Raw genomic sequence first — 24,222 nt, forward strand, 5'->3', positions numbered from 1 at the left:
TCATATTGAGTGGAACCTCGGAATCAAAAGTTTTGAAGCCAGCAAAGATAAATTCCAACTATTGTTTTCCCCCTTGATCTACTAGGTCTGCTGCTCTGTCACAAAAGATTAGATTAGCTTGACAGGATTGAACTACATAAAGCCAGGCTGGGGAGCGTGTGTGTGTGTGTGTGTGTGTGTGTGTGTGTGTGTGCGCGCGCGCGCGCGCTTAAGTATCCTGTTTCCTTGAAAGGCTATAGCTTTCAAATGTTTCCCAAGTTTAAAAAAAAAAGTCAAACGTCGTTTTCAAAGTTTTCTTTTCCAACTGGCAGAAATGATTCTAAATTGGTGTTGATCTGAATCTTGGAAATTTGCTTTTGCCTCCAACAAAATTTAAAATGGGGGGGGGGGGATAGTTCTTTCCATGCCAAATTTATTGCCTGTGTCTGATTAAAAAGAGGAGGAGGGAAAGCAAGGCTGTGATAGGCCAAAAAGGCTGGGACATGGGGCCAGGGGGCCAGGAGCAGAGTCGTCATGAACCCGCAGTTGAACACATGCTTGAGGTATCTAAGCCAGAGGGCCTATCCTGGGGACTCAAGTATCTTACAGTTGACTCACAAGTTCAAATAAATACCAGTAACTCTGTGTGAGTATGCCACAAACGAGGCCTCAGAGTGTGACGAGGTCTCAGCAAGGTGGCAATTGAGGAAACCTTGAAGATTGGAGATGCAGCAGATGGAGATGAGAATGGGAGCTTGGGTGGTCCAGGGAAATGAAGGTCAGGAAAGGCTCAGAGATTGAAAGACTATACTCATTGTGCCTGAAATAGGACACACGAGGAGAATGCCATGCGTTCCCTAAGCAGGTCCCATCTTGAGAATAACTTTCATTCCAGGCTGAGGATGGAGAAGAGAGAAGCCCTGGGACATTATTTTAAAGCAGGAAAGGAGTTGTCAGGCTAATAGAATCAGTTCAGTTGCTATAAAGACTTTCAGAATACAGCAAGCTGGGAGACGAGCTAGGAGGGAGGCTGGTGCAAAAGTCAGGCTAAGAAGTGGTGAGCATGAAAAGGAAGAGGTGGCTGCCAGAGTCTGTGGAGAGAGAATGCTAAGGTTTAACAGCTGACTGCACAGGAGATTCCACTTTTAAGCTTATTGATTGAAGGACGGCTCGTCATGAGCCAGGTTGTATTTAAGTGGGAGCAGCAGAATAGACAGTGAATTTGATCTTAGAAGACTTGCCTTGGAGGCACCAGGTGGCTCAGTGGTTGAGCGTCTGCCTTTGGCTCAGCTCGTGATCCCGGGGTCATGGGATCAAGTCAGCAGGGAGCCTGCTTCTCCCTTTGCCTGTGTCTCTGCCTCTTTCTCTCTGTGTCTCTCATTAATAAATAAAATCTTAGAAAAAAAAAATAAAAAAAGGAAGCATTTGCCTTGGAGATGCTGGGTGACGGCCCCTGACAGGCAGACATCGAGATCTGGTCCTCAGGGAGGAGGCTGGTGCTAGGATTCTGGAGTCATCTGCAAAAGAACTGTACCATGCACTCGAGCTAGGAAAGGAAAGCACAGAGTGAGCAGGCCTGGGCACCAAATCTTGGGGAACAGGAGGGAGCAGCCGAAGGAAAAGTCATAAAAGGTGACGTCGGAGCAAAGTTAGAAGAAACCAGACTAGAAACAATTATCTCCTCTGCCTGGACCTAATCTCCAGCCTGAGTCACACTTAAGAAACCTCAGTCTGGCCCAAGAAAAAGCATCTGTGTGGCCAGCCCTGGGGCAGAGGCCCAAAAGGTGAAGGCCAGTGCTAACAGATAGCACATGGAGGCTTTAAACGTGCACTCGGGTTTCTAGAAACCAAATCCATTGTTTAAACGACCAAAGGAAAACTTCTTCCTCAGTGAATTCTGGAAGCCGTTGTTTGGCAGTTTTGTTTGCTTGGCCTCAGAGGCATGACTTGCTTAAATGTGCAGGCAGTGTGTCATGAGAACCCGAGAGGAAAAACAAAGTACATTTCAAGTATCATCAAATGGATACATGTTAGCTCAAATGAACTCTTTTTACTTGCCAAAAAGATGGGTCAGGACCGGCTTCTATCTATCTGACTGCTCAACCGGACTATCTTCTATCTGGTTCCCTCAAGTACTGAACTCAGCTAGCCAAGCACTGCTCCGGGCATATCCCGAGGTCAAGAGGGACACCTTCTGCTCTCCCCGGCTATCCTTGGAAATGTCAACGTGTGTCAATGTGTGTGTGTGTGTGTGTGTGTGACATTTATTTATTATGACTCTTCTGGGGTTATTTATTATGACTCTTCTGGAGCTTGCAGTTCTTAGGTCACACTAGGTATTTCAGACCACTCAACTACTTTATGACTCTTTTCAAGAAAGTGTTGGGAATGTGCCGTTGCATCGTCCAGAATCCTACTCACTGGATAACTATGTCTCATCTAACTTGCTCCATTTCCTTTTTTTTTTTTTAGAGTTTTAAAATGTGTTTATTCATGAGATAGAGAGAGAGGCAGAGACACAGGCAGAGGGAGAAGCAGGGTCCCCATGGGGAACCTGATGTGGGATCAGGGCCTGAGTCAAAGACAGAAGCGCCCCATACCTTGCTCCATTTCTGTAGAGCATTTCCATGGTGTCTTCCAGGAAGTTCTAACAGGCCTCCTAGCTGTAATTGTTGAAACCTTTCTAACCACTAGCCAAAGCAAGAGCATTGATTAGCAAGAAAAATAAAGCATCTTCAGCCCAGATTTGAAGTTTCAGGTTTTCCTGTCAAGGTGATTTAAACCATGTTGCAGGGAGATGTGTGTTCACAGCAGCTATGAAAAATGCCCCCTTACCTTGCCCACAAGGTGGTCCACCTGGATGCCGCCCAGCAGGCCTCCCCGCCCCCATAGCAGAGATGCCTGGCTCCTCCCTCCTGGCCCTGGCTCTGTGCATGGCCTGCATGGTCCGAGAGGCCAACAGGTAGGTGAGGGTCTTGGCCCTGACATCGGCACAGAGCATCCTGCAGCCTACAGTTCCCATCTGAGAGCTCTGTGCTGTGGATCCAATCACGTCCTCCTCAAAGAGGCAACATGGACATCCTAACACCCGGTTCCAGTAAATGTGACCATATTTGGGAATAGGGTCTTTGCAGTGTCATCATGATGAGATTAGGATGGGCCCTAAGTCTAGCACTGGCATTCTTCTAAGAGAGATGGGGACACACAGGGAGAACACCATGTAAAGAGAGAGGCAGAGACTGGAGTGATGGCCTGGGGTGCCAACAGGGAAGAAGCAAGGTGCAGACTCTCTCTCTCGGGGCCTCCAAAGAGGAATCAGCCCTGTGGAAGCCTGGATTCCAGATTCCTAGCCTCTGGAACTGTGAGAGAGTAAATTTCTGTAGTTTTAACCACCAAGTTTATGATACTTTGTAAAGGCAGCCCTAGGGGTCTGCAGCCACGCCTCCAGAAGTCTTCCGTGTACAAACGGGCAAGGGTAGCAGGACCCACCTTGAGGGTATTGTGAGGGATATATGAGAGGATGCACAATAAGCACCAAGCGATCGCGTTGGGTATAATCACACGAAGCTGCTGTTATTCAACTATCTTTGACCTACACAAGGGCTATTCCTCACTGAGTGGTTCAGCCTGACAGTAATGATGGCCTTGGTGGTGGTGATGGGCAGTACTGATATCAGAGTCCTTGTTGATGATCCTGCCTGGTTTTTCCAACAAGTCTTGATTCCCTGACACCAGCGGGATGTCCTACAATTGAATTCAATTCTGATATTCCTCAGAGTCAGCACAGACTCTGCAGGTTAAGGGCTCAGTCCTAGAAGACTGCTCCCACTTTGGATGCTAATTGCAAATGGGGGCCCCAGGCTATCCATACATCTGCCCAGCTGACCATCAACTGGGGGGGGGGGTTTCCACAACCCCCACCTCAGGTTTGATAATTTGCTAGAGCAACTCAGAACTCAGGTGAACACTGTACTTATGATGGCAGTTTGTTATAAAGGACACACACATGACTGGCCAGATGAGGTATGTGGGTCAAGCGGGAAACGGGAGTTGGCACACTTCTATGCCCTCTCCAGACATACCACTGTCCAACACCTTAATATCTTCACCTGCCTGCAGGCTCTCCAAATCTCTTAGGTCAAGAGTTTTTAGGGTGGTTTTATTACTTAGGCTTGCTTCATTAAACCATTGGGCACTGGTGAGTGAACTCAATCTCTCTATCCTCCCTTCCACCCTGGAGGTTGGGAGGAGGGGCAGTTGAAAATTTCAGCCCCCTAAGTGTGGCCAGACCCTCCCTTGAAACTAACTATATGCCCACCCTGTGCCATCTCCTTAGCAGGAACTCAGGTATGATGGGAAAAGGCTTTTATGAATAACAAAAGACACTCCCATTACTCAGGAAATTCCAAGGGTTTTGGGAGCTCTGTGCCAAGAACTGGGGCAAAGACCAAATATAGATTTTTTTTTTCATTATACCACAAACGCCTACTGCGTTGCAATGACTTATTTGTACATCTGAGGACAAGTGTCCTATTTCATTCATCCTACGTGGTTCCAGTTCTACCCCTCATATATTGCTAAGCACACCATAGATGCTTTAAAATGTTGACCTGCATGACCTCTGTGCTCATCACATAATACCTGTTGGTCTCATCTGTGAATAGAAAGGGATTTTCCCAAGTCTTTTGTGTACAGAAGGATTCCCCCCTGTTCTATTGCTTCTGAAGGAACCACTAGGGCAAAGAAAATGCCTATTTATGTGCCTGCCCTTAGAGTTTTTTCTCTCAACAACCTCACCTATATGCGGAGGTCATGGAAGACCGGAAAAGTTTGTAAGGCACTCCCACAGATGCGGATCCTCCAGCCCTTCAGAATGTCTGACCAGTCTTGGAGAAAAAGAAAGAGAGAGAGAGAGACAACAGAAGTTAAAAAGTTAGCTGCATCCCGAAAAGGATGAGCACCGAGGCAAACACAGAGAATTTCTTTTTTCTTAAGATTTTATTTATTTACTCATGAGAGATCCAGAGAGAGAGGCAGAAGCAAGTTGCATGTGGGAAGCCTGATGCGGGACTTGATCCCTGGACCCCAGGATCACAACCCGAGCGGAAGGCAGATGCTCAATCACTGTGCCACCCAGGTGCCCCCAGACACAGGGGAGCTTTAAACTGACCCGGAAATACCATTTTCTTCTGGCTCAATGGACCATGAATAGCTTATCCTTTGGAGAAAAGGAAATGAATGAATGAATGAATGAATGAATGAATGAATGAATGAATAGACGTCTCTATTGTCCAGAAGCTGCCTTTTAATTTCTACCCTTTGGCTCTGACTTTTGCAACGACATCGTCAGATCTGGGGGGGGATTTACTGCAGGATGGACGCAAAAGGGTCTTGGCGATGTCCCTGGAAGCGGCCCTAAGGCGCGTTTGTCCTGACGCTCTGCCCTCGGCATTCCTGAAGCCGAGGGAGGCCCTCGAGGCTGGCCGGGGAGTGAAGAAATGAATACGGCTGTCACGGAAGGAACTAGACGGAGCCAGAGCTGCGGCCCCGGGGGAGATTCCCTAACCACAGCTCCTCCAGCTGCTCCGACTTCCTGCTCCACGGCCGCCTGCAGCGTGTCCCCGAAGACCTTGCTGCAGCCAGCTGACAGCCCGGGAGCGCTCCTCCTCCTTACCTGCTGCAGATGCAGGCCAGCCCCTGGGGAGCCCGCCGGCCCCCACGTTTCACGCCTGCCCCTTGCTTTGCGCTCAGCGGGGCCACGCAGCAAGCAGTCTGGGCAGCTTGGGCGCTGTGGGTCTGCTCTCAGCCAAGGACTGTGCATTCGAAACGACTTCTCTTAGAAGGGAAGAGGTCGTATTTTATGTATGAGAGGGGGAAAAAAATCAAGTAATTTTAAAAATCAGTTCAACGTCAGCTAAAGAGGAAAGGAGCAGGTGATGGACGAGGACGCGGGGGAAAGCGCACAGTGGCAGGACTGGCCGGGCGCTCCCCAGCGCAGGGGAGGCCGTTAAGCTAACTTGGATTTCTTTTCTTTTCTTTTCCTTTCTTTTCTTTTTTTTAAGATTTTATTTATTTATTCATGATAGACACACACACAGAGAGAGAGAGAGAGAAGCAGAGACACAGGAGGAGGGAGAAGCAGGCTCCATGCCGGGAGACCGACGTGGGACTCGATCCCGGAACCCCAGGATCGCACCCTGGGCCAAAGGCAGGCACTAAACCGACGAGCCACCCAGGGATCCCCTAACCTGGATTTCTTTATTAGCCCTAGGGCTTCTACTATCTTCTTCTTGTGTCCGACCTCTGGAATCAGATTCGTTTGAAATCAAACCAGTTACACACTGGAAAATTTGGGAGGCAGGGGGATAAAAAGGAAAAGAAAAAAGGTTTTGTATTTCCAACTCCAAGTAAGATCTGTTTAGGGAACATACCCCGGTCTTAAAAGAACGGCTCTTTAAAAGACTAGAACCCTTGTGTACTGTTGGGAATATAAAATGGTGCAGCCACTATGGAAAACAGAACGGCAGTCCCTCAAAAAAATTAAACGTCGAATTGCCATGTGATCCAACAATTCCATTTCTGGGTATATATATCCAAGAGAACTGAAAGCAGGGTCTTGAGATATTTGTACACCCTTGTTTATAGCAGCGTTATTAACAATGGTCAAAAGTGGAAGCAACCCAAATGTCCATTGACAGATGAATGGATAAACAAAGGGTGGTATTTACATACAATGGAATATTATTCAGCCTTAAAAAGGAAGGAAATTCTGACACATACCACAACATGAATGAATCTTGAGGACATTATCCCAAGTGAAATAAACCAGTCACAAAAGGACAAGTACTGTATGATTCCATTCTTAGGAGGTACCAGGAGCAGTCAAATTCATAGCAACAGAAAGTAGACTGGTGTTTGCTAGGGGCTGGTGGGGGGCAGCATGGGAGGGGGGAAGGAATGGGGAAGTATTGCTTAATGGGTACAGAGTTTCAGTTTTGTAAGACATAAATGTTCTAGAGATCGGTTGTACAACATGAAATCAATACTTCAGTATGCTATCGAACGGGATGCTGAAAAATGGTCAAGATGGTAAATTTTATGTTATGTGTATTTTACCACAATAATTAAAAAAAAAAAAAAATCTAGTAACGGTCTGGCCTTTAGGTCCACTCTTGAGAAGGTGGTGTTCCATCCTTAAGTAGCCATAGCCGATGGTCTCCTTATCTGATGTCTTCCTTGACTGTGATGCGAGAGGAAGAAATCACTGGACAAATACCATAAGCTGATGCCCCGTGCTGGGCGTTGAGTATACGGAGGTGACCAGGATGTACACATCCTTTCCCAGGGGTTTGACGGCCAGCCACTCAGATGCAATGATTTCTCTATGAACGCTACACAGGCTCTTGCCACGTGGACCTTCTTGGTGACTGACTGGTGGTGCCTGCGCTGGCTCACTACAGCTTCTCCAGCTACCATACAGCACCCCATATAGAACATTGAGCATGGACATAAGGAAACATGGCACCATTTCCCCAGGTATGTCCCCTAGAACACCAGTCTCATGAGATGTTACTAGAAAAGTGCTCCATGGCCACAGACTCTTCCCAGTTCACTATTAACACTCCTCAGTCCTGAGAGATACTTGGTTCTGATCAACCCTGGGAAGGCAGCTGCTGTTTACACCTCATGCTGTGTTTGAAACCAGCTGGCCCAGGGACTCTCCTTGATCAGGCTTGTGTTTTGTTTTTTTTTTCCCCTCACCGTGGAGTGCTTGGCACCCAGTAGGTGTTCAGGGCATATGAGCTGATGCCCTCAACACTTGTCTTCCTGCCAGAGCTAAGGAAGGAGTTTATTCAGTGAGGAACCAGCTCTCTAAGTGGACTGGGTGGGAAGTAATGGAGGCCAGAGTGACTCTTCCCAAGAGTCTTCTGATCTCACCTCAGTTGTAAATGACCTGAGGTATGACAAGAAATCTCAAGGTTGAGGCTGTGAGAGTGGGAGTCAGGGGAACTGACAGCCCACGGGGCAGTCCATATGGCTGGCTGTGGGCCCAGATAAACTGAATGGAGACCCCAAGAGTAGCGGGTAAGTTACTGGTAGTCTCAGACTCTGGTGTCAACATAGGGAAACAGGACTCCTCTGGGCTCCCAGGTCTTCAGGCTGCCTTTTCTCAGCCACTCACACACCTGAGTAATAGCAGCCTAACAACAAATCAGTACAACCACCCTGTTGTTGCATCTTGGGACCATTCTAGCCAGATTGCTACTTCGGTTCCACACACTTAGAAACTCTGGGTGAAACTGCCCTTTCTTCTTCCTTCTCCTCCTTGTCCTCTTGCTTGACCTTGTCAATTTTTGATTGTGCATCATCTCATTCATGCATTTTCTTCACTCACTTGCCTTCCCCATCTCTATTCCCAACACTGTCCCAGATTTACTATCTCCCTGAAGGTCTTTGACCTCTGGCCAGGCCATTCCTACTGTTTTCCCACCTCTAATATCAGCTCCTGAGCCCATTCCCCTTTTTCCTGAGCCTGCCTCGGGTCTTAGTCCTCCCAGGGGCCCCAAAATTCCCCTCCAGAAGTACAGTCTCCTTCCCTCTACTGAACTCTCAAAGGCATGAATTCTTGCTAGGAGCATTACTGTTCACATCCCTCCTGAAAGCAGCTGGAGCCTGGGGATCTTATCTTATCCATCTTTGTATTTCTCTTCCTAAGTGCCATTACCTCACACTTTGTGCACAATTTGTGCTCAGAAAATGTTTATTGAAAGAATGCCTGCAACTGAATAATAAAAGCCAAATAGTCCATTTTAAAAATGAGCAATATTCCATTGAATATATATACCACATCTTCTTTATCCATTCATCAGTTGATGGACATTGGAACTCTTTCCATAATTTGACTATTATTGTTGTTGCTGCTCTCAATATTGGGACAGTATTTTTGTATCCTTTGGGTAAATACCTAGAAGTGCAATTGCTGGATCATAGGGTAAAGAAGGTATGAGATGGATACACACACACGGTGTACACACACACAGTGGAATATTACTCACTCATAAAAGAATGAAATCTCACCATTTGCAACGATGTGAATGAAACTAGAGAGTATTATGCTAAGCGAAATAACTCAATCAGAGAAAGACAACTATCATATGATCTCACTCATATGTGGAATTTAAGAAACAAAACAATCATAGGGGAAAAAGAAGGGAGAGGAAGACCAAGAAATAGGCTCTTAACTACAGAGAACAAATGATGGTTACCAGAGGGGAGGTGGTGGTGGGATGGGTGAAATAGGTGATGGGGATTAAGAAATGCACTTGTGATGAGCATCAGATGTTGTACGTTAGTGTTGAATCACTACATTGTACACCTGAAACTGATATTACACTGTATGTTAACTAACTGGTATTTCAATAAAGCTAAAAACATAAAAATAAATAAAAAGTTTAAAATGAGCAAAGAACCTGAACAGACATTTTCCCAAAGAAGACATTGGACAACAAGCCATTTGAGCACGCAAAAAGACGCTCAACATCATCAGCTATTAGGGAAATGCAGGCAAAAACCATGGCAAGATACCACTTCACATCAACTAGGATGGCCAGATTTTTTAACAGAAAGTAAATGTCAGTGAGGGTGTGGAGAAATTGGCACACTTGTACATTGCCAGTGGGGCTATAAAATGGTGCAGCTTCTGGGGAAAACAGTGTGGAAGTTCCTTAAATACCGTGTGACAACAATTGCACTTCTACGTATTTATCCAGTGGAATTAGAAATAGGTATTCAAACAAAAACTTATACATGAATGCACACAGCACTGCTATTCACAATAGACAAAGGTGGAAACAACACAGACCTTGCTCAACAGATGAATATGCCATACCAGCCACGGCCTGAGTGGGCCTTGAAAACACTGTGCTGTGTGAAAGAAGCCAGTCACAAAGGACAACATGTTAGATGATTCCATTTCTATGAGATGTCCAAAATGGCCAAATCTGTAAAGACAGAAAGTTGATCAGTAGTTGCTTAAGACTGGGGGTGGGGGTGGGGTAGCTAAAGGGTATGGGGTTTTTTGAGGGGATGATGAAAATGTTCTTAAGTTGACCATGATGATGGTTGCCCAACTCTGTGAATATACTAAAAACCATTGGATTACACATTTTAAGTGGATGAATTGTATGGTATGTAAATTATACTTTTTATTTTTATTTTTTTAATTTATTTTTTATTTATTTATTTATGATAGTCACAGAGAGAGAGAGAGAGAGAGAGAGAGAGAGAGAGGCAGAGACATAGGCAGAGGGAGAAGCAGGCTCCATGCACCAGGAGCCCGATGTGGGATTTGATCCTGGGTCTGCAGAATCGCGCCCTGGGCCAAAGGCAGGCGCCAAACCGCTGCGCCACCCAGGGATCCCTAAATTATACTTTTTAATAAAAGAATAAATGAATGTGTTTAATAAATTTTTAACATCTAAGTTTTCCATCCATGTTTGCAAAATTCATGCCCCATCCCAAAGATCCATGGCATATCATCATTTAAAATTTACTGGGGCCCAATTTCAATGCCACGAGCCAAGAAGCTGCCTGGCACACCTGAGGGAGTCCTTGGGCCTCTTGGGAGACCAGAGGCTGGCCAGATTCCTTCACTCCTGTGGCATTAGTATTCTTTATATGTTAAGATAAAAGAGAAATAGAAATTCTAATACCATTCTGTTTCTTTGTGAACAAAGTGGTTCTGCTCAGGGGAGTAGGGACACGCATAAAGTCAATAGGTATAAAAATGTGATGGTGTTTACTAATCAGAGTTACTGGAAGTCTGAGTTTCATCGGGAGGTATTGAAAGTCTGGAGAGTTCAGAAACCCGGCTTTTAGAGAGGAAAAGAAGTCACTACAAATCAAGAGGCAGAGTGTCCAGATTTGCAGTGCTCGTTCCACAAAGGTGGTTGCCGCCTGGTATTGGTACCCAAACAAAACACACTGGCTGGATGTAAAAGGACTTCCCATATAAGTATGAAGCCTTCAGGACCAATGATTGCCTAGGGGAGTAGGCCTCATCTAAGATTCCCAGATTGGTTATGGAGGATCAGGAGAATGAAGCTTTGCTATTGGGGCCAGTGCAGGGCTGATAAGTTGGGGATAGATTACCAGAGGCAACATGATGGCAGTGGCAATTGGATCTTCCTGAGCCACAGGGGAAGGAGGCCACAGACAAAAATACCTTGCAGTCAAGGGTTCTGTAAGAAAATGCTCAGTCTCACTGGTAATTGGGAAAGTGATTTAACCATATTTATCAGATTGGCCAAAAAGGAAACAAATCTGACGCTACAAATGGTGGTCCAGGGTGTGGAGCAACAAGAACTCTCATACCTGCTGGGAGTGTACAGCCTCCGATATATCCGGCAAAATTGAGGCCATACACACTGCATTACCCCACAACACACACCCTAGACAGAAAGCCTAGAGGATTCCTCGCACGTGCTCTCAAGAGGATCAACACAAGAACGCCTATTGTAGCTTGTTCGTATGACCAAATCAGAAGGAACAAAATTGTCCCTCAAGAGGATATTGTGTGTCCTCAGCATGTGGACACACTGTGATATGTTCATTCAATGGATTATCACAAAGCAGTGGAAAAAAAAAAAGAATGAACTACTGCTGTCTGCATCCACAAGGATAAATCTCAATATGTACTGTTGAATACAAAACAGATATTGCACAAAGATACATTATATGATGTTATTTATTTGCAGTTCAAAAATATACAAAACCATTTTATGTTCATTTATGGATGCACATATTAATAGACATAAAAACGTACACGAAACGTTAAGCACAAATGTCAGTTAGTGCTCATCTCAGGGAAGGAAAAAGAATAGGACCTGACGAGTGCTTAGTATACAAGGGCTTCCACTGTATCATGTTTTCAAAGTCTCTATCTGAATGAAGTATGGAAAAGTGATAAGCTTTAACGGACCGGCGGTAGACAACTGGATGTTCTCTTTATTGCCTTTAATTCTTTTTCACAGGCTTGAGAGACTTTAGTTTTCTAAAAGTCTCTAAAAGAGAAGAAAGAAATGCATGGATCTCTTTCTGTGCTTGCCTTCTAAAATCCTACATACTTAAAATATTCCTTAGAAAAACAGAGAGGCACGAAGTCTTTGGGATCAGGGAGTTTAAGAGGGTAAAGTGATCCCACCTACCCTTACACCAGGAAAATACTCCCAGGGCTGCGGGGGGTGGGGGGTGGTTACCCACAGGGGAAAGATGGACGAGAAGCCATGTGGGAGAACATAGATTCTGTGGTCCCTGGATAAAGTCCCTCCTCCTCCTCCATGCAGAATCCTAGGGGAAGTGGCAATAGTTCAGACAGTGTTTTAGGATTTGAGTGTAGAAGAGGCCTGTGTCCCTCTCCCAGGGACATCATCTGGCTACCTGCCACCTTACCTTCGGCCATCAGTGGGGACAGGACCCCCACCGGTCTGCACAGTGACCATTGTAGGCCACATTTGAAACCAGACAACGCATTTGAAAAAGCACAGACTCCAACTCGGTGTCATTAAATAGCTCTAAGGGTGTGATCCTCCTGGGCCAGAAGAATATATGGGTTGGGGGGTCTTGAACAGAATCAGGCAAAAATAATTAAGGTGGAACAACCTGAGCAGAGGGGATTGCAGACTCAGGCCAGGTGGGAGACGGAGGCGATGGTTTACCTTGAACCCCAGAGATTCCAATCCCTCTAAAAGCACGGAGATCCTGCTGACAGTAGTTCAGCTTGTAGGTAAAAAGGAAAACCGGATCCTGTGTCCACAGAAAAATCCCTTTCTGCTCTATCATCTCAGTCTGTTGAAATGCAAACTACAACTTGCTTAGTTTCAACTTTACTGCTTCTTTTGACCTTGTCTTTTGACCTTGGGAAGGGCTCACATTAAGTATTAATACTTTACTATTAGGTTTTGCAACAACTTGTGTACACTGGGCATTTTGAGTGTTTGTAATGCTGAAGAGGAGCTGGCATTAAAGAATCTAATCTATCAGCCTCATGATTTCAACTTAAAATGTGTAATTGGGTAATTGTTTAGATTTGTGACTTTACTAGGTTTGTAAACAATATTGGAATGTTTATGAGAACTTCAGATGCACTATATTTTTAAGTTTGATTTATTATACTTATTAGAATTGTTTTAGCATTTGGGAATGTTCTGATTGTTAGGTATTTGAAGTGCTTGTAAATAAAACCAAATATATTAAATTTATAAATCCAATTTTAAGTATGTAAGGGGATTTAATTAACAAAATGAAAAAGCCCCTTTAAGAGTGGTTGTTAAAGTTTACTAGATTTATAAATAAAATGATGAAAGTTGTCAGTTGAACTCAAAAGCTTAAGGAAAATTAGGGGTTTTTTCAATTTATTGCTTAAATAAATTACGTATAATTTTTTAAATGTATCTACAGATGGTGTCTCTTCTACACACAAAGCTCCCTTCAAGGACATTACAAAGATCACACTGGCCATGGCACTTTACAGAAGTGGCCCAGGGGCTGCCCAAGGCCATGCGGTGAGAGGGCAAAATGTGCCTCTCCCTAACCCCTGCCACTGCATTAGCACAGAAGCTCTGTAGAATCTTTTTTCTATCTTTTTATTATGAAAACTTTTAAATGTACAAAGAGTAGAAAAACATACAACACAATGAACAATGGTACATCTAGTTTCAACCACTGTTAACCTTTTTTTCATGCTGGTTATTTTATTTTATTTTATTTTATTTATTTTATTTTATTTTATTTTTCATGCTGGCTTTATTTACATCTATCTGTCTGTCTGTCTATCCAGCTGTCTTATAGAACCATTTCAACCATATCATGAGACTTTATCTCAAGATGCCATTAGACCCAAAGTTCTGACCTTTCAACCTCCAAGTCTATGGCTGCCTCCTTTGCCTTTCTGTGAGATAGTGTTCTCCTCCCTCCTTTACCTTTGATCATCATGTGGGAGAATCACACTGTGATTGAACCTCAGGGGACCCTATGTTTGGTAAGGACACACAAATACATCTACAGGTATTTAAGTGGAGACCCATACACAGACTTTAAAGAAGCGAAAGACTATGCTTATATATTCACATATCTGTCCATTAAATAGCCATGCTGGGGTACCTCTGTTTCACAGGCTCGGGATTGGGGGCTTGAGGGGGTACTCTTCAATATTCCTCAAATATGCCTACCATGTGTCTGCCTCAGGGCCTTTGCACTGCTGTTTCCTTTGCTTAGAACATTCGTCCCCCCAGATTTCTACATGGCCTACTCTCTCACCTCCTGCAAATCTTTGATGAAAAGTCACTTTCTCATTCAGCTCAGGTCATGATCTCATGGGTTGTAGGATTGAGCCCTGTGTTGGGCTCTATATTCAGTGTGGAGTTTGCTCGAGATTCTCTCCCTCTGCCCCTCCTTTTACTCAAGGATTCTCTCTCATTCTCTCTCTCACTCTCTCTCTCTCTCTCGTAAAAAATAAAATATAATAAATCCAAAAAGTCACCTTCTGAATTGGACCCACCTCATCTCCCTGATGCTGCTTTATTTTCCTCCAATTCATGTAACACCTTCTATAATTTTACTTATTGCTTGTGTTTATTGTCCCTCTCACTACACTGAGGACTTGTTTTGTCACTGAAGTATCCTCAGTGCCTGGGACAGTGTCTGAACATCTCATAGTAAGCTTTCATTGATTATTTGCTGAATGAACTAATAAGTGAATGAATGACTTCTAAAGTACTTTAAAAGCTGGAAATTTGGATAGTGAAGGGGAAGAAGACTGGATTTGGAATCAGAGGGCCTGGGTGAGTCCCAGTTTTGTCACTCATAAGCTAGGTTGTCTGAGAATGTTAGCTGAAAATGTGGGAGCTTTAGTTTCCTCATCTGTAAAATGAGGTTAATAATACACAATATTTGTTTTGTATTTGCTGTGTTCCAGGCAGTGACCAAGCACAGTGCCACTATAACCAAGTTATACTGGAACCACCTAATATTACACTTTTCCTAATGTGATAAACATACCCAGTTTACAGCATCACCTACGAAGCATTCTTGTCCAAAATATTCAACCTGAACTTAAATAAGCCCTTGGCCTAACTTCTTTCTTACAAGAAAACCAGAGATAAAGAAACAGATTAAAACAGTATCATGAAGAAAACAGACAAATTCAGAATTTGGGACATTTCTTCCAGACAACTGGCCTAGCCACTGGAAGCATATTTGTTTATGAAAGTCATGGCAAAGGCGAAGGGCTATTCTAGATTACAATAGTATAAAGAGACATGCAACACGTGATTCTTGCTTAGAATGTGGTTCAAGAAAGCATCAGTTGGATGGGCAAAAGCCAGAAACAACAATAATACATACAACTAGTTGAACAGATAAATAAACATATTTCTAAAATCTATATAATGGAATATTATACAGCAGTACAGTATTCTGTATTGAAGCCCCTGGGTGATCGTGTCCACCTGTCCCACCTCTGCCTGCAGTCTCTCACTGGTAATTTTTGGAGAAGACATGAGAAGAGCAGTGACTAGCAGGCCAAATAATCCACTTATCTGAACCAGTAAGAAGTTGGAGGTGAGGCCTAGTAGAAGAACTTGAATTCGCAGCTGTGGAAAACTTGGGTTTCCAGTCTTTACAAGCCCCACCCTTGATTTACCAAACTGGAATGCACGGACACTGCTGCACATCCCAGGAAGAAGTTCTGGAGCTTCTTAGAGAGTGGAGTAGGGGGTACCATGCAAGTCTTGGGCCTGCCCTGGAAATGCCAGGTATCTTCCGGCCTTGAGCTTGGGTTCTCCGGGCTGGATTTCCATACATAGCCATCAAATGAGGGACTTGGGATGGATTTTTTTTTGGTTAGTTGTTGGCGCAGGCTGCCTCAAGATCTCATGAAGCCAAGTCGAAGCCTGTGTGGCTCCATGCTGATCACAGAATGCATTCATTCTCCAATGTGCAGATGAGGGCTCAGCCACAGGTATGCAGCCAGGATTTGGACCTGAGCCCTCACTCTCAGGACCTGCCTAGGGCTCCTGCAGCTGGATGAAGGAGTTATCCCTAAGTAGTGAAGCTGTCCCCCCATGAGTATGAACGGCCCCAACAGAGGGCCCAGGTGTGCCCTGTAGACCACAACGGGTGACACTGCCATGGGTGGCTTCTTCTGCCCTCCTCCCTGATGCTGCTCCCTGAGGCCCCACTCCCGTTCCCAGAGAGAATATTTTCCACCATCTGAAACAGCTTTTGCTCAGCGGGGCTGAAAGAAAGGCTTTAAAATGAAGGGTAGAAGTTCAAGGTGACTTTCTTCTCACGCCCCAAAGTAAGATTTCCTGCCAAGATTTCGCACTCTTTCAGACTTGAAGTGAGAGCATGAGGAAATCTAGGGAGACCAAGGGAAGGCAGATAAGACAGAGGAAGCCATTCTGAGGACAGGTTCCAGGAGGATTTCCCAGGAAGGACTTTCTGGAGTGCTGAGGTTAGGTTGGCAGAGCCGCCTGCCCAAAGGACTGAGGTCCCCTCGTGGGACAGGGTGGGACTCAGAGGTGGGGGTGTCCCATGGTGGAAGGAGACACAGGTCCTCCTTTCTGCCCGCAGTGCCCAGGCAGCTGTGGTCCTGGGGACTAACCTGGCTTTTAAATTTCTATTTCTTCCATTCCTGGCTGAGTCTGGTGATCAGAGATACACAGATTTTAAAGAGTTTCATCAATGTGTTGCTCAGATGCTTAACTAAGACCAGGCTCCCTTTCCTTTGAAGGCAGAAGCAGACAAATAACAGATGAGAGAGTTCTTGTGTGGTTCAAATGGAAGACACGGTCCACAGAGAACCCGAAGGAGGCTGGTGCGCAGAGCAGAACAACCCGCACTGCAGAGCCCAGTCCGGCTGAAGCCCAATACAGAATGCTGAGGGGGACGGTAGCAGACGCTTACTGCGTGCTGCCTCTCATTTATTAACTCACCTAATCTCCACAGCTACCCTGTGAGGCAGTTTCTATTAATAAACTCAGCCACAGACGAGAAAGAAGGCAAAGAGACATTGACTCATTTAGCCCAAGGTCATATACACTGCGGGGCAGAGCCAGACTGAAACACCTGGAAGACAGTTTCAGAGTCCACACTGCGAGTCACTCCCCTTTCTCACTCGCTCTCACTCTGAGTCACAGACGGATGTCCCCAGTTCCTCTGCCACACAGGGGTGTAAAACAGGATGCAGGAAGCCAGTGCCACACCCGGGGAGGAAGGGAGTCCCAAGGGGAGGAGCCACATTCTCTGGATGCATCTTCCTGTGAAGAACAACCCCAGAGAGGCGATCAGATCAAGTCCTGCCTCTGCTTCAGAAACCTACAGTGAAGGGAAAGATGCTCCGTGTTTAGTCATTGGGGGAAATGCAAATCAAAACCACAAGGAGATACCACTTCACACCCTCTAAGGATGGCCAGAATCAGAAAGACAGAAAATAAGTATTGGTGAGGATGTGGAGAAATGGGAATCCTCGGGGTCCCTGCGTGGTTCACCTGGTTGAGCATCTGCCTTTGGCTCAGGTCATGATCTCAGGGTCCAGGATCGAGACCCACGTCAGGCCGGTACTTAGTGAGGAGTCTGCTTCTCCCTCTGTCTCCACTCATGCTCTCTCTTTCAAATAAATAAAATCTAAAAAAGAAAAGAAAAGAAAAGAAATGGGAATCCTCATACACTAAGGTGGGAATATAAAATGATGCGGCTGCATTGAGAAATAGTCTGGCAATCCTCAAAAAGTTGGATATAAAGTTACCATATGACCCAGCAACTCCACTTTCAGGCATACCTTCAAAAGAGTTAGATCCCAGTTCTGCCCTTTTATGGGGAATCAAAGGGATACGTGTACATAAATGTTCACAGAAGCTCTATTTAGGATAGCCAAAAGGTAGAGACAACATGAATGTCCATCAACAGATGAATAAACAAAATCCATATATTCTTACCATGGAATATTCTACAGCTATAAAAATAAATAAACCATTGATGCGTGCTACAATGTGGGTGAACCCTGAAAATACTAAATGATTTAAGAAGCTAAAATGCAAAAGTTCGTGTATTCTGATTCCATTTATATGACCTTTCCAGAATAGATAAAACTATAGAAACAGGAAAGAGATGTGTGGTTTCTAGGGAAAGGGGACCGAGGAGTGATCATTTAATGAAATACAGGGTTTCTTTTGGGGGTGATGAAAATATTTTGAAATTATGTAGAGGTGATGCTTGCACAACAGTGTGAATGTGCTAAGTCGCAATGAATTGTTCACTTTTATAATGGTTGATTCTACATTACCTGAATTTTACCTCAGTCTTTTTTAAAAAGCAAAAGCAAGGCATAAAGTGTAGAAGTGGGAAGAAATTTGGCATCTGTTCTTCTGAAAACCTGAGTGCTTTTATGGAATATATAGCTAAGTGTGAGCCACGGTCACCATCATAATGATGACCAACACATGGCGGGCTCCCTCTACTCAGACACCACCCCAGCACTTCCCACGGATTGACCCATTTGCTCCTCACCACCATGAAGGGGAAGCTGTCTGGGGGTGAACTGTACACTATAAAAGGGCAGAGCTGGGACTCCAACCCAGGCACTCTACTCTGGAATTCCTGCCCTAACCCAAGTAACTTTGTTTTTCCATAGTAATTATGACAATGTTGAGAATCACAAAAGCCAACATTTAATGGGTCCTGAGTGTGTCATGTATGTGCTAAGAAATTTGTTTACTCTCTCATTCCATGAATATTTGTTGAGTACCCAGTCTGTGCTGGTTGCTTTTGTAAACAATGAGTCACATCAGCGAACAAGACAGACGAGGTCCCTGTGCTCATGAAGCTTACATTCCAGAAGGAAGAGAGAGCACATGGATAAATGTGAAGATTACATCAGGTAAGGGTTGATCAAGAAAAGAAAGTAAGGAATAGGGCTGGAGGGGAGCTAGTGTAGTGGGGAGATCTAGGGAGACTGCTCTGGGAGGTGACACTGAGTAGACCTGAATGAAAGGAAGGAGAAAAATTGGCAAAGACCCAGAGAGAATGGCTCTGACCAAGGGGCCAGCAATGCACAGGCCCCGAGATGAGAGCACTCCCAGGGAGCAGCAGGAGTGCTCTGTGGCTGAAATGGGGTGCGGAGGGATGGGGGAGTGGTGGTCACCAGATTCGTGCAAAGAAGTCAGAGCACGTGGGGACTTGTGGGCTGAGATGAGATATTAGGAAGTTACTGTGTCTAAAGAGAAGCCACATACTATCTCATTGAACTCTCACATGCAACCCCACGAGTCACACACACTATTATTATCATCCCTATTTTAAAGGAGGAGAATTTGAAGCACAGAGGAGTTAGGCAACAAATGCAAGATTCCACATCTAGGAAGTTTGGAGCTGGTAAGTCTGACCCAGGTCCCGTGATCCCAGAGCCCCAAACCTTAAACAAACCAAAAAAACCCTCTGCTCCAGATCACTTATTGACGCCAGCTCAGCCTCGGGCTGCGAGGAGAATGCACATTTTGCATTTGAGGCAGAGTCTGGAGAAGCCAGGAGATGCCCAGGGAAAGAGGGGGACAGTGACGTTAGCCCTGGCACACCAAATCTCAGCTTAATCCTCAGCCTTCGAGCTCCATCGGACTCATAGCCCCATTTTAGCAGCGAGGAAGACTGAGCCACCATTCCATGGGTTCTGAGGGGTTCAGGTGGTGGGGCAGGAATTTGGAACCAGGTAGGCTCTGGCCCTGCCAGCGTTATATTCTGAGAATTTAAAATGTCCTCTCTTGGGGTACCTGGGTGGCTCAGTGGTTGAGTGTCTGCCTTTGGCTCAGGGCGTGGTCCCAGGGTCCTGGGATTGAGTCCCACATCGGGCTCCCTGCAGGGAGCCTCGTTCTCCCTCTGGCTCTCTCATGAATAAATACATAAAATCTAAATAAAATAAAATAAAATAATAAAATAAAATAAAATAAAATAAAATAAAATAAAATAAAATAAAATAAAAAAAATGCCCTCTCCTCTCCCCACTCCCTGCCCCCTGTTCCTGTGTGAAGGGAGGGACCACTGCTTCTCTCACACCCGGCACCTCTTCTCAATCAGGCTAAACCATCAGAGTTTTCTCTCCTCCCTGCCCTTAGCCCATCGCCTGCTGCCAAATCCTGCCAGGTGGCCTTGAAACTATTCATGCCCTCTCCTCCACACCCATGCCCTATTGACTCTCATTCTCTCACAAACTGGGAATGCTAAGACAATCGGCCATGCCCCCACCTTCAAGGAGCAGAAACCAATGAGCAGGCAATTCATATACAACGAATAAGCCCATGGGAAAGAAGGGCACAGGGTCATGCCTACAAGTGGGAGTTGGTGAGGCTGGACATCAAAGTGACTAGAGGAAGTCAGGGAAGGCTTCCTGGAGGAGGCGACGCCTGACTTGAGACCTGAAGAATGGTAGGAACAGTAGCTGCTAGCCAGTTCCTTCACAGCCTTCTGCTGTTTGGCCCTGTATACCAGTCATGCCTCCCCAGCCCCAAGCCCCCGAGAATCCTGTGCTCTGCATACTCTGCACCCTATAACTCGTGCTTAAATGGCAATTGGAAGGCAAGAAGCAACGGTCCACAGACCTGGGTTCAACCCAGTAGCCTTGTTCTGGTTGTTCAACCTCGCTAAGTCTTTCTTTCCTCAGCTGCAAAGTAGTGTCAGAAAATTAGCAATAACAGCCAGATGTCAACCTGGCACATGTTACTTAATAAGTGGTTGCTCTTTTTTTTTTAAATTTAAATTCAAGGTAGTTAACATAAAGTGTATTATTAGTTTCAGGAGTAGTATTTAGTGAGTCATCAGTTGCATATAACACCTAGTGCTCGTCACATCACGTGCCCTCCTGAACGCCCATCACCCAGTTACCCCATCCCCACCTCTTCCCCTCCAGTGTGTTCCCTAGAGTTAGGAGTCTCTTATGGTTTGCCTCCCTCTCTGTCTTGATCTTATTTTATTTTTCCTTCCCTTCCCTATGTTTATCAGTTTTGTTTCTGAAATTCCAGATATGAGTGAGATCATATGGTATTTGTCTTTCTCTGACTGATACTGGTCGTTCTGCCTAAAATACCTTTCCCTCTCCAACTTCAATTTCTTGAAGAATCATCTGGGATCCAAGAGTTGGAATTATTATCTCCTCCTCCAGATCCATGTCACTTCCATTAGTGTATATCTCAGAGTCTGCCTTCTGTGAGTGACTGATTGTATGTCCGAGTCCACTACTAGGTAGATGCTCAGCTCTGGAGAACAGTAAATTGTGTTTTATTTATTTTTAACCTCTCAGTGGTCAGCCCAGTCCCTGGCTCATCAAGTGTGTTTATAAGATGGAAATATGGACCAAATCCTGTCCTAAGGAATGTCTGGGACAAATGGGGGTGGGATTGTGATGTTGGCCACAGGCCACAGCAGGGACAGGCCAGGGGACCAGAATCCAATGGTTGAATGTGTAAAGGTGAGAGTAGAGTAGGGGGACAATAGGTCAGATCCAGAAAAGGTGGAAAAGACAGAAAAGGTAGAAAGTAATACAATGAACATGCTCCAAGTTGTTTGAACTTGTGAATCAATTATTTTGCTTCATGTTAAAAAAACATCTCCCACAAATTGGTAATCCTGAAAGAAGAAATTTAAAGAGATATAAATATATTTTTTTAATGGCCAAAATGGGGGAGTCTGGGTGGTGCAGTCAGTTGGGTGTCTGCCTCTTGGTTTCAGCTCGGGTCATGATCTTGGGGTTGTGACATGAAGCCCCTTGTTGGGCTCTGTGCTCAATGCAGAGTTTGCTTATAATTCTCTCTCCCTCTCCCTTTACCCCTCCCCCCTGCACTTGCACACACTCTCTCTGTCTCAAATAAATAAATAAAACTTTTAAAAATGCTCAAAATGGCTAGAAATCAAAAATTAAAATAAGACACAAGATGTCACAGTGGTAGAGACAAAAAACAATGGGTGAACCCCACTGGTAGGATGTAAATTGATCCAACATTAAGATGTATATGCCCTTTGATCCTATAATCTTACTTCTAGGAACTTCTCTTAAGGAAATTATTAAATAAGTGTGTGATAGTATGTACAAAAAGGTTTTATTACAGCAGGGCCTATAATAACAGCAAAAAGTGGCAAACGACAAATGCTCAATGATAAGATGCTATTAAAAAAATTATGGCACAACATTATGTAGCCATAAAGGTAAATGTGGCTACTTTGTATTTCTTAACATTGAAAGGTGTTCATGATATGGGAAAAGTGAGAAAAGCAGATTATAGAATGATAATATGATCCTGTTTTTGTATTTCTACATATATCTATAAATAGAGAATTTTAAGTTTGAAAGAATATATCCTATATCCAGTGCATACTTTCTTTCTTTCTTTTTTTAAGATTTATTTATTTATTTGAGAGAGAAAGAGAGGGAGCTAATGGGGGGAGGGGCAGAAAGAGAGAGAATCTCAACCAGACTCCCCTCTGAGTGCAGAGCCCAATGCCAAGCTCCATCTCAACAACCCATGAGATCATGACCTGAGCTGAAACCAAGAGTCGGATGCCTGACCAACTGAGCCACCAGTTGCCCTGTCCAGTGCATACTTTCTAATTTTTCTGTAGTGACATGAAATAAAGTTTGTATTTCGTGTGGGCGGTAAGTAGAGAACCAGGAGGTAGCTGCCTCCTTCTCTGCATTTGGCTGCCCTGGAGCTCACCAGAGATCCCAGGTACACGGCCTCATCAGGGCATGAATCTAAAGCCACCAGAAGAGAACCTCTTCCCAGAGCAGAGCAGGTGAGGCAGGACAGATCACCCCTTTTCCCTCTCTCACCCATGAGGACAGAAGAGGGAGTCTCTCCTCACATGAACAGGTTTGTGAGAACAGAGGTGGGGTTGTCCCGCAGATCTGCTCTGGAATTAGGGATCACACACACTCAACTGAGCAGTTAAGGCAGCCCTGGGTTCTACTCCACAAAACACGGGTGGGCCATGGGGAAAAATAGACTGTAAGACCCCTTCCACTAGGAGGTCAACAAGTCAAGACCTAATTGTCATGACCAGTCATTACAAGGTCAGGTTTCTACAAGCTCAGATAAGAGAAACCTGCTATCAGCTTTGGTATAACTGATCACCAGCCAATGTTAGGATTCCTCCCTGCCCCAGGCACATCTCTGAGCAAAGAAGTCTCTGGGAAGTTGGTTCCAGGCACCAGAACGTATTTGACACAAATCCTTGGACTTGAACTTGCTCCGGGCTGCAGGAAAGCAGAGTCTGCTTTGGATGGATGGAGAAGCAAAAGAGGATGGAGCTCAGAGGGAAAGGCAGGAAGACTATCCTAGAGGTAGGTCCCACTTCCTCTAAAAGTCGCCCAGAACTTTCTCTTCTATTATTCATTGACAGTGAACACTTCCTGCTCGGTACTATTGTCTCTTTGTGTCTATTCAGGCATCTTGCAGCTCACAAGCCACTCTCACTGGTCTCCTTGTCTCACCCCCAGGACCATGTGTGATGCCTTGTGCAATGCAATCATTCCCTCAACACATAATTACTGAGAGTCCTTTATGTGCCAAGCACGTCACAGGTACTGGAGAGTCTGCCGGGAATGGGGCAGCCAGGCTTCCTAACTCTCTGAATACGCATTCTAGTAGACGAATACCAGACAATGTACAACAAATAAACACGAGAATAGAACAAGAGATACTCATTTGATATACACGATTTCCTTTTTTTTTTTTAAGATTATATGTATTCATGAGAGACACAGAGAGAGAGGCAGAGACACAGGCAGAGGGAGAAGCAGGCTCCCTTTGGGGAGCCCAATGCGGGACTCGATCCCAGGACCCTGGGATCATGCCCTGAGTCAAAGGCAGACACGTTCAACCACAGAGCTGCCCAAGTGCACTTTGTACACGATTTCAACTCTATCTGTTCGGCAATTGTCAGCAAGAGAACGATAATCACTCCACCTGCGGAGCAACCGCACCCACCGTTGCCCTCAGTGCGCCTGAGATGAGAGAGGGGTGTCTGCCCCCTTCCTCCTGAGCATCTCCCCACTCTGAATGGATCCTGATGCTAATGCAGTTTTTCATAAAGTGTCACTCTTAAATGAAACCAACTGCTTCATCTGGTGTCTGACCAAAGGAAACAGTGATCTGCTCCAACTTGGAGGGAAAACGGTTCTGTCAAACTTACTGAGAGATG

The 24,222-nt window shown here is 45.0% G+C and overlaps 1 protein-coding gene across 1 annotated transcript in view; it reads right to left on the bottom strand.

Moving 5' to 3' along the window:
• The window catches only part of RPL7 (ribosomal protein L7), a 53,348-nt gene extending 32,778 nt beyond the window's left edge, over positions 1-20,570 (bottom strand). The window contains exon 1 of the mRNA XM_049103908.1: positions 20,566-20,570. The gene's annotated coding sequence lies outside the window, so the exon portion shown is untranslated. The remainder of the gene's footprint in view (positions 1-20,565) is intronic.
• Positions 20,571-24,222: the final 3,652 nt, after the last annotated feature.

This window comes from Canis lupus, chromosome 29 (assembly GCF_003254725.2).
Source record: "Canis lupus dingo isolate Sandy chromosome 29, ASM325472v2, whole genome shotgun sequence".
Classification (NCBI taxonomy): domain Eukaryota; kingdom Metazoa; phylum Chordata; class Mammalia; order Carnivora; family Canidae; genus Canis; species Canis lupus.